The following is a 10,280-nucleotide window of genomic DNA, read 5'->3' as shown; positions in this document are numbered from 1 at the left end:
AAAGTGGGTTCCTCGTCATCGAATTTAAACTCAATGGTCTACTTAAACATGTATTGTGTGAAACTTACACATGTTCAGAACAAAGAATCATACTATAGAAACAAAGGAACCTATGGTATATTCATATTCCGCAAATATACCTACAGAATATGGACCTTTCAAGTCACACATTCATTAAATATTATTTCTAGGGATTTAATTTCATTAGATATGTCTATGTTACCATGTTGTAGTTATAATCAACTCTCTCTCTGGTATTTTTTATTATTTTTGCAGACTTTGTGTTTAAAAAACAATAGTGTTTCAGAATTTATAATAATCTGCCACATGGAACACCAAGAATCTAATTAATTCAAATTCTTTTAGAGTTTACCAGTAGCGTAGATAGGTCTAGGGGGTAGTATTTCATATAACAATGTCATCAGCATATTGTTAATAATGTTTTAACTCTCTCAACATGGGCTCAGTCAATTTGACCAACCACATGACCTTTTTGTATTCTTTTAAAGTCTTTATTGATTTAATACACTTACTTTCAATATAGTGTGTATATCTTCACAAAATTTGGCAGTCTTTCAGTTAACATGATAAGTCTTTTACATACAAGAAAATCATATTTTTAGTGAAGTATTTTTAATAAACTAAAATGAAGATGTGTCCATGAATATATCGAGTATTTGTTTTGAATGGTCCTCCATGTACAAAGTGATTTTAATGTTAAGATTAAAAATACTTTTCCTCATCTCAGAAATTTTAAATTTCCTTTGTGTAATCTCTAAAACCTCCTAAATACATTTCAAATGTTTGTTTTCAGTAAACCTTTATATTTTATCTACCCTATCTCTATACATGATCGGTCAATTTGACTGACCTCATAACCTCCAAAAAAAATCTAAATAAATCTAAATTACCCCTTTTTTCTTTTTTAGAATGACTTCAAATTGTAACATGAGACTACATTTGTTTATCCTAAGTAGCATTAAGCTCACAACAGTATACATCTATTTATAATTATATTTTATTGTTTTATTGTCCTTTAGATTGCCCTTTGAACCTGTCTAACTATTTTCTTCACCGTTATAAGTTGTAAATCACTTGGGGTAAAACTACAATCCAGACAAAGTAGAACACAGTTATGATTATATAGGATACAAGAAATGTCGTTAGCAAAAATATCTGAACTACAACCTCCACCTGCAAAGAGGAGTAAGAAATACATCTGGAGGGGAAGGTAGTACAATGGACAAGTGGCCAAAGGTTCAGCTCGAGGAAAGGTAGGGCATGAAGGACCACACTGAGATTCCAATCAGGTAGGGGAATTAAATGGGGAGAATGAATCAGACAAAAATAGTGAAACAGGAGAGAAAGAATGGGAGAAAAAAACAATGCAATTGGAGCAGGAGAAAGGAAAGGTATTAAAACAAGGCCACCCATTGTCGGAAAGCTAAGTAAAGAATTTGGAAAGGTAGGAAACACTAGGTTGGGATGGTGAGAAGCCATGATACAAAAACCAACTCCAGAAAATGTGATATTTCTTCTGGTAAATAGTTATGGAAGGAAGAGAAGATTGAGCAAGAAAAATGGGAATATACCCATGTAGATCTGGATAATCTCACAATTAACTGGACAAAATACACGTGTGAAACTGGAGTGTGGTGAGGACAGGATGAAATATGGCAGACTGAGATTGACAGAGAAGGGATTGAGAAAGTGGAAGAGGAATGGAAGGGGATGACTGAAGGAGGTTCAGGATTGGAAACCATAGTTGAGCAGGTAAAAATGGGGCAGTTAGCAGGACTCAACCTGGAGTGGCTTTGATAAGGGAGAGAACACAGGGAAGAAGACAAATAGGAGGATAAGAATGAAAGTAAAGATTGATCCAATCCTGACTGAAGTCAGCCACTGCCAAAGCATGTGGAACTAAAGACCAGAAGAGGTGGCAGTTTGGTATTGAGATTGGTAGCAAAGGCATCCAAAAGAAGAGTAATATACAAGGAACATAACACCAAAACACTTGACATGACAGGTGGGTGTAGCAGGAGAGGTCAGATTTTCTATTTGATAACTCTGTAACCAAACAAAATTGAAGACTATAAAAATTATGGTTTATCTAAGCAATGACGATTTTATAGTGAATAATTTACATTTAATTTTGTAGTTACTGGAGGGGTGGTGGATAAAATAAAGAGGAGAAGATACCCAAGGAAATGTGTCACATTAGGGGAAATTTAGTTTTTCATATGAAAGCATTGTAATATTTACTGATAATCTGCCAAGTTTCGTTAACATACTCTTACTAATTGAAAAGTTATAGCATGTAAACTATAACAAGCACAAAATGGTTATGAGGTCAGTCCTAGGTACCAAGCCCATGCTGAAAGAGTTAATTAAACTAACAGCAACTATTTTAACTAACAGATGACACATTGGTAAATACAAAGTAGTTGTTTTGATATTTAATTGAACTTAAAATATAATGCTTAGCTTTTTAATAAAAAAAACTTCTGATATGATACATTACTTCTGGTCACATAATAGCTTTTCTCAACTTTTGCTGCCTTTTATATGTGCAATTTTTGCTCGCCACTAGCCTTGATACTCACACCTAACCTTGATGTTTTTACCTGTTATATAGCTGCACTGTAGCATGCAAGTAAGTGTGTGACAACCCTCCACTGAGAGGAGTGTGACACACCCTCCTAGCACAGCTAACTCCCTCTATACTGTAGAGTACTATCATCACTTCTCAATTTGACATTCAAGTGTGTAGTCATGCTCAATTTTTTCTCTGTATATCAAATTCTCTTGTGTAATTTCAATTAATCCTATTTCCATGGGTATCCTTTACTGTGCATGACATAAGGTTTCAGTGTCTCGTATTCAAAATTTTATTAAATTACTTTTTATTTATGTTATACTAGTTAGCGTAGTATAAAATCTTAGCTAATAATCTATATTTTAATAGTATATAAGTTTTAAGTTCTTAATTCTATAAGGCAATATTTAACTATTTGGACATTATAAGGATTTTGCATGTGAAATTTGAAAACATTCTGATACATAAAAGTATTTTTATTCTTAAAATGAAAATTACTTTGCATGTTGGATAGGCAACATGTGAAAAGAAAAAAAAAGCATAAGAAAATTTTGCTTTAGAAACCTTAAGACTTAATAACAAAAATTGATATTTTGTTGAAATGTGACTGTATTTTACAAAATACTAGTCAATAAAAACACAGTCAAGACAGGTCACTTTGTAAAGACTAAAGGTCAGTTTTATATTAATGGATACAGTAAAATGAGAGTACGTGTGCTGCGTCATTGTAACTTCTATATTGTTAGCCAGGCATGGGTGAAAGGTCAATATAATAAAAATAATCAATATATATAAACATATAATGTTAAAACATTTATGCTATTTAGTCTAAACATTTATGTTTTCATATTATAATTTGTTGTCATTCTAGAACAAAAGAGGCAAAATTTATATTTATTTCTTAATTTTTTATGGTGGTTACAAGATCGGACAAATCTACTGAACCCATACAGAGAATCATTAGTGAGAATAACAAATAAAATATTAAGTTTTTACTTAAGAAACATTTGATAACTTAATATACATTATACATGTATATAAATTATTACTATTTAGAAACAAGTTCTTAAACTGAGTAAATGTGAGTAAATAAAATTCTAAGAAATATTATTTAAAGGCAAGAATCCTTGGAGCCACACAGAAATGAAGGTTTGAACATTTTGTTCATTTTTATTTGCAAAATATAATAAAAAAGTATTATTAAGTACTAAAGTATCAATACTGAAACGTATATTCAAGTAAGAATTGTTGAAGCAGAATTAGAATTATTATTATTTACTTCAATTATAAATTAGACATGCAGTTGTACGCTAGACACCTTAAGTGCACACAAGATTAAGATTAGTTAGATTATATATTATACACAGAGAAGTTGATAATTACATTTAAAGACAATAATGACAAAAGTTAGTGTTTTGTATTCTCTCTGATTATTAAAGTTGTATTTTACAGCTAACGTTTACTTGTAAGATGACTGAACATGTCCTGTAATCAGCTATAAGTTATAATCCACTGTATTATTTTACAAGTTACAATTAGGAAATGTCTTAGCTTATCCTTTAAGACAGTGAAACCAAAAAGTTACTCACTTTTGTTTTGTTCAGCTTAAAGTTTCAAACAGTCAAAGTGATGTTTCATTACATGTAATCATGGCCTCAGGTAGTAAAAGCAAAGACTAGTAATATATTAAAATCAGGAAAAGAAAACATCATGAATACTGTTAATATATATATATATATATATATCAGCACCAATCTGCACAATTTCACATACACATTTTGTTACTATGCAAATTTCCATTATTAAGGTTTTAAGCTGTAGCTTACAAATTCATTATTTGAAAAGAAAAAAGCTTAAAAAGCATTCTCATTCTTGACACTTCCAGGTTGATAATTTTTTAGTTAAAAAAGTTTCACTAATTAAATAAGAAAAACTAATTAATGATAATGGATGTGTTCATACTAATATCTATTTCCAATCACCAATATGTACTTAATCCCAAATTAAAATGTGAATCTGTTTCCTGGAAAAGTATACTGATGGAAACAGCTACCTACTTTTTACAAAATGTTGGCATTACTATTCAGTTTTGTATTCAATAAGACTATACCACAACAGAGAAGTCAATTAAAAGAGATTTCTTTTAACTAATACTCATTGTAATAATTGTTTATTTCTTTATTGAATCTTATAAAAAACTACTCAAGTGTTAAACAACCCTAAATTTAGGTGACAGACTTATCAACACCACCAACTTGGTGAATGTTTTACTAATGAATATTTGGTGACAGGTTTCAATTCCATGAACAGCAAATTGAAATTTGGGCACCCTAACCACCAGGCCTTGCCAGTACCTAATTATAAAAAACGTTAACTTCATAAGTAACTACACAGAAGATTCTTGTTAGATGTAATTAGTCAGCAAAATGTTTTTCTGTAAATGTGGTATGTGTGAATATCATGTATTTTCTTGCTTCTTTATTGCTATAGGAACTTTTAAAATATTTATTTATTTATCTTATATGCAGTTTTATGATACACACCTAGTCCAAAAAGTTATTGAGATTGCCTTGTTCTGGTTTATTTGTTCTCTATAGTAGATAATGTCCCTTCTGCTCAAAAAGATATTGCAAAAACACTTAGAATTTAGTTGTTGTGGTTTCCTAAAATACCAAATGACAATCAAAACCTAAAAGATTTCATCCATGAAATATCATGTAGAATTGAAGGTTATTTACTTAAAAATGATAAAATTAAACAAAACGTCCTGAAACACCAAATATCAGCCCTTATAGAATTGCAAAATAATTCACATGTTATCAGAGTAAAGCTGATAAAGGTGGTAAAGCCATAGTTACAGAAACAGAAGTCTACAATAACTTATTACAAAAACCCTAAATGATTCAACTAAATTCAGAAAGCTATCCCAAACCTTAATGAATGTTATGGAAAACAATTGAATAGCCTACTTTTAAAGTTAAAAAAGAACAATAACATCAAAGATGACATGTACAACAACTTGATGTAGTATCCATGTATACAATGATACCAAAAGAAGAAACAATAAACCTAGCTCTAGAAAGGATATAACAAATTGTATTACAACCTGAGCTTGGAAATTTTAAGACTTGTTCCACTTTGCAAACATATGTTTCACCTGTCAAGGTAAGAACTTATGAACAAATGTCTCCTGGATTATGTGATTTGTTTATCAACAAAATAGAAACTCGGGGCATTAACACAGCTCTACATCCTCCCACGCATTGATTTAGATATGCTGATAATGTATTTTGTAGATTTGAAAACAACAATCATCAACACTCACTTCTACAACACATAAACAACATTCACTTTAACATCACATTTACTCATGAAAAAGACAGTGAAAACCAGGTTAAAAATTACATGAACATAATAATCACAAAAACTCTAAGGGTTTTAACATAAAAACATTCCACAAATCTGGTAATATTAAGAACTATATAAAAGTGGGACTCAACCCATTCAATTCAACAAAAAACTGGCATGTTATCATGCATTAACAACACAGCATTTAAAATATGCAGCAGCAGTACTTTGCAACATGAACTAGAATCAATATCTAATACATTTATTAACAAACGTCACTTCCCTAAACCTAATGTCACTAAAACCTAAGCCAAATATAAAAACAAACTCAATAATAGAAAAAAGGAAAGGGAAAACAACATAAACTCTATGAAAGAAACTAAATGCAACTCAGACACACTAATAGGGGTTTTACCAGATTACAGCTATGTAACCAAAAACATCATAAACATTTGGTAACATGTATCGAAAAATTACAATATAAATAGCAAAGTTATTTTTATTCAAGAACTAAAATCAAAGGTCATATGAGGAAGGCTTATTATAACAACTTCAATGATGGAATCATCTGCAAGTGTCAATGCAACTGATGCAACATCACTTACATAAGCAAAACGGGATGCAATATAAACATGAGGATCAAAGAACAATCCTCCATCACACGTATATGAACACACTACAACAAATCAACATCCAATTATCATAAGCAACTTTAAAATATTATGCGATGAGAACAACATTAATGGAAGAAAAATAAATTAAGCATTAATTATTTGTGAACTAAAACATAATTTAAATCAAAGCACAGGTGTCATCCTATATGTTTTCTAAATTGGAACAAAATGTTCATGCAGTATTTGACATAATGGATGGCAGTTATCCGATGATGGCCACACGAGAGGTCAAAACATTTTAATAAAGTTAAACAAAAAAATAAACAATCCACTCAAAAGCTATATCTCTGGACCTATATTTATGTAGCATTTAGGTTGAAAGCACTGTATTATTCTTTGCTAGCTGGTTAATGTTAACTAAGTGTAACAGCTGACCAATGTCTTAAGAAAACAAAGGTCATCAGGTAATGCTGTCGACTTGAAAAAGAAACTTAGTTTACCTCTTGGATTCAGGTTCACTTTCTTGGTTCAGATCAACTAGAAGATCATCAAGTAAAAACTTACTTGAAGATTGTTATTTCTAAGTCAAAGGAAGTTGATCTAAAAAAGAAAGAAAGCTGTACAACTTAACACATTTTAATAGAAATAACTGTCCTTTCAAGTGTGCTAGTATGTATGCTGCATTATTTATGGGTTAATGTACAATAATAAAAGAGTTGGTCTGTGTGTGTGTGACCACCAGAACTCCAAGATTAAAGAACCTAGAAACCTGAAATATTGCACACATACTAATTGAACCCTGAGGGTGTGCACCTGAGTATTATTACTTATCCATGCACATGCATGAATGCATCTTTTTAATGAGGAGAGCTAGAGAAAAACCACATAGAAAAGAAAATGTGACTGCCATAGCATCAAGAGTAAAGAACCTAAAACTGAAATTTTGTACCCATATTAAGTAGACCTTGAAGGTCTATTGCACCTGGGTATTATTACTTATCTACATGTATGCATGTGCACATCTTTTAATGCAAAAAACCAGAAAGAAAAGAAATGTGACCACCATAGCTCAAAGAGCAAAGAAACTAGAAACCCTAAATTTTGCACCCAAACTAAGTGGATTCTGAGGATGTGCACCTGGGTATTATTACTTATGTTATCCACAAGTGTGAATGCATGTGCACATCTTTTTAATGAGGCAAGCTAGTGAAAAAACACATAGAAAAGAATGCTTCCCTACATTACAAATTATAGATATAAATCATAGACAGACATACACATGCGTGTGTGCACGTCTTTTTAATGAGGCAATCTAGCGAAAGACCAAATGGAAAAGAAGTGGTTCCTTATATAACAACTTCCAATATACAGAAAAGTCATGTGTTTTGATAACAATTTGTTCCATCAATGGCTTTTATATCATGTTGCTTAGCAACAAAAGTATAACCTAATACTATTATTAAGAGGCTATGTGCTGAAAGTATAAAATGAATTGAATAAACTACAAAATTGAAAAAATATTTATTGTTTTCTAATTTAGAGGCTCTGTTTATTAAAGAGATTTGTTTTTCTTATTTTTTTCTTATTATTTAAGTTTAAAATCAGAGGGAAGGATAACGTTATAAACAGGCCAAATCCCATAAAGGAGCAACAAAACTATATAGGTTGTACTTTTATGCTAAAATGAGTTCAGAATACACTTACTAACATAGTCATCTAGAACATACTAACTTAATAACCAAGCAAAACCAGGTACATTCACTAATGTGCACCTGGGTATTATTACTTATCCACATGCATTGGCATCATTTCGATCATTTTGTGAGGCAAGCTAATGGAAAAACCACATAGGAAAGAATATGTGCCTACTGTAGCACCAAAGCCAAAGAACCTAGAAACCTGAAATTTTGTTCCCATACTAAGTAAACCACGAGGGTTTGCACTTGGGTACTATGACTTATCTACATGCATGTATGCATTCACATCTTTTTTATGTGAAAAAAAAAGATATAGAAAAGAAATGTGCACATGTATGCTTGCATGTACATTTTTTTAATGAGGCAAGCTAACAAAAAACCACAGAAAAGAAGTGGTTCCTTTTATTACAAATAGAAATCTCAGACAGACACGTATGTATGTGTGTCTGTGTGATCATGCATGCATATCATTTTATGTGAAAAACCACATAGAAAAAAAATTGATCACCATAGTTCCAAGAGGGAAGAACCTAGAAACCTGAAATATTGCACCCATACTAACTGGATCCTGAGGGTGTGCACCTGGGTACTACTTATCCACATGCATGCTCATATGTTCGTGCACAAAACTATATAGGTTGTACTTTTATGCTAAAATGAGTTCAGAATATACTTACTAACATAGTCATCTAGAATAAATTAACTTAATAACCAAGCAAAACCGGGTACATTCACTAATGTGCACCTGGGTATTATTACTTACCCAAACTAACAAAAAACCACATAGCTCCAAGAGGAAAGGACCTAGATACCTGAAATTTTGGCAACTATATTGAGAGTATGCACCTTGGTATTACTTATCCACTTTTTTTTTGCTTTGAACTCTGAATATCCATTTTGAAACAAGGATTGATCAACTACAATATTTTCAGTTCTTGCTTCAAAAATTCAGTAATACACAAAAGCAATGGCTAAGTTTTTTTTCTTGTTCAAGCTTTTGAGTTCAGCATGATTACATCCTACATATATCTTTTGCCTGTACAGGGTAACATTTATAACAACACAATACATTCAATAAACTGCATTTCCAATGGCACTTCTTGTATGTATGTATGTGTGTTTTCTTATAGCAAAGTCACATCAGGCTATCTGCTGTGTCCACCGAGGGGAATCGAACCCCTGATGTTAACATTGTAAATCCGAAGACTTACTGCTGTTCCACCAGGGGAACACTTATCGTAAATTAAAAAATGGTATTACTTGTAAGTAACCCAAAACTAAGACAGACACACTACACCTTTTGATTTTTAAGGTATCATAAATGGTTAAGATGTAATATTAACATTTCTTCTTTTTCCATAAAAATAACATTATTAAATTATACATTACTGGTGTAGATTTACAATTTTTGGATTGGTAAACAATATAAAAGTCATAGTAAAACATGATTCTATTACCAAAATTAAACTATGAAAGAAACCATTAAAGAAAACTTACCAACAATCTCTTCCTAACTCTCACTTCAGTGGCAGTCTACCACTAGACAACAGTAAGACAGCTCAGATCTAAGCCTACTGTGACCTGAAAAGCTAATACATTTTGTAATAGTTTTTATTCTTCATATGAAATAAAATGCTGAAAAAGAACAAATAGAATTTCAGAATATAATAAAATAACAAAACAACCAGCCCAAATCAATACCCCAAATATGATACCTTTTACAAACTATAACATTTAATCTCTGATAGAATTAGGACAGATGTATAATTATGTAAAGGTTCTTTTAATGAATTTCAATCATTGTTATGGATATTAGCCTCTGTGATCACCTAATTATAATTATCAATGACTAAGTGTAATCTTCATAAATATAATAGTATTGTCTGTTTTCTGTTGATGACCATATAACTACTTCACAGGGTGTGGATGGATATTCACCAAAATTGGTATGAAGGTTCATCAGGTCCATGGGAATATACATACAATTTTCATTTTTTTTGCACATTGAGTTTTTATGGGCATTTT

General features: G+C 31.3%; 1 long non-coding RNA gene across 22 annotated transcripts in view; it reads right to left on the bottom strand.

The window, feature by feature from the left end:
* The window catches only part of LOC106474245, a 45,604-nt gene that overhangs the window by 21,126 nt on the left and 14,198 nt on the right, over positions 1-10,280 (bottom strand). For 15 of the 22 annotated variants that reach the window (XR_002613901.1, XR_002613903.1, XR_002613904.1 and 12 more), the window contains one exon: positions 4,186-4,271. This is a non-coding gene — a long non-coding RNA (uncharacterized LOC106474245). Of the gene's footprint in view, positions 1-4,185; positions 4,272-5,139; positions 5,260-7,058; positions 7,159-9,752; positions 9,845-10,280 lie in introns of all 22 variants that reach the window. The other 7 variants (XR_002613898.1, XR_001291738.2, XR_002613905.1 and 4 more) reach the window with 6 other exon arrangements.

Source organism: Limulus polyphemus, unplaced genomic scaffold (assembly GCF_000517525.1).
Source record: "Limulus polyphemus unplaced genomic scaffold, Limulus_polyphemus-2.1.2 Scaffold6988, whole genome shotgun sequence".
NCBI lineage: Eukaryota > Metazoa > Arthropoda > Merostomata > Xiphosura > Limulidae > Limulus > Limulus polyphemus.
Note: the sequence above shows the minus strand (reverse complement) of the source record. Positions and strands in the feature narration are given on the sequence as shown.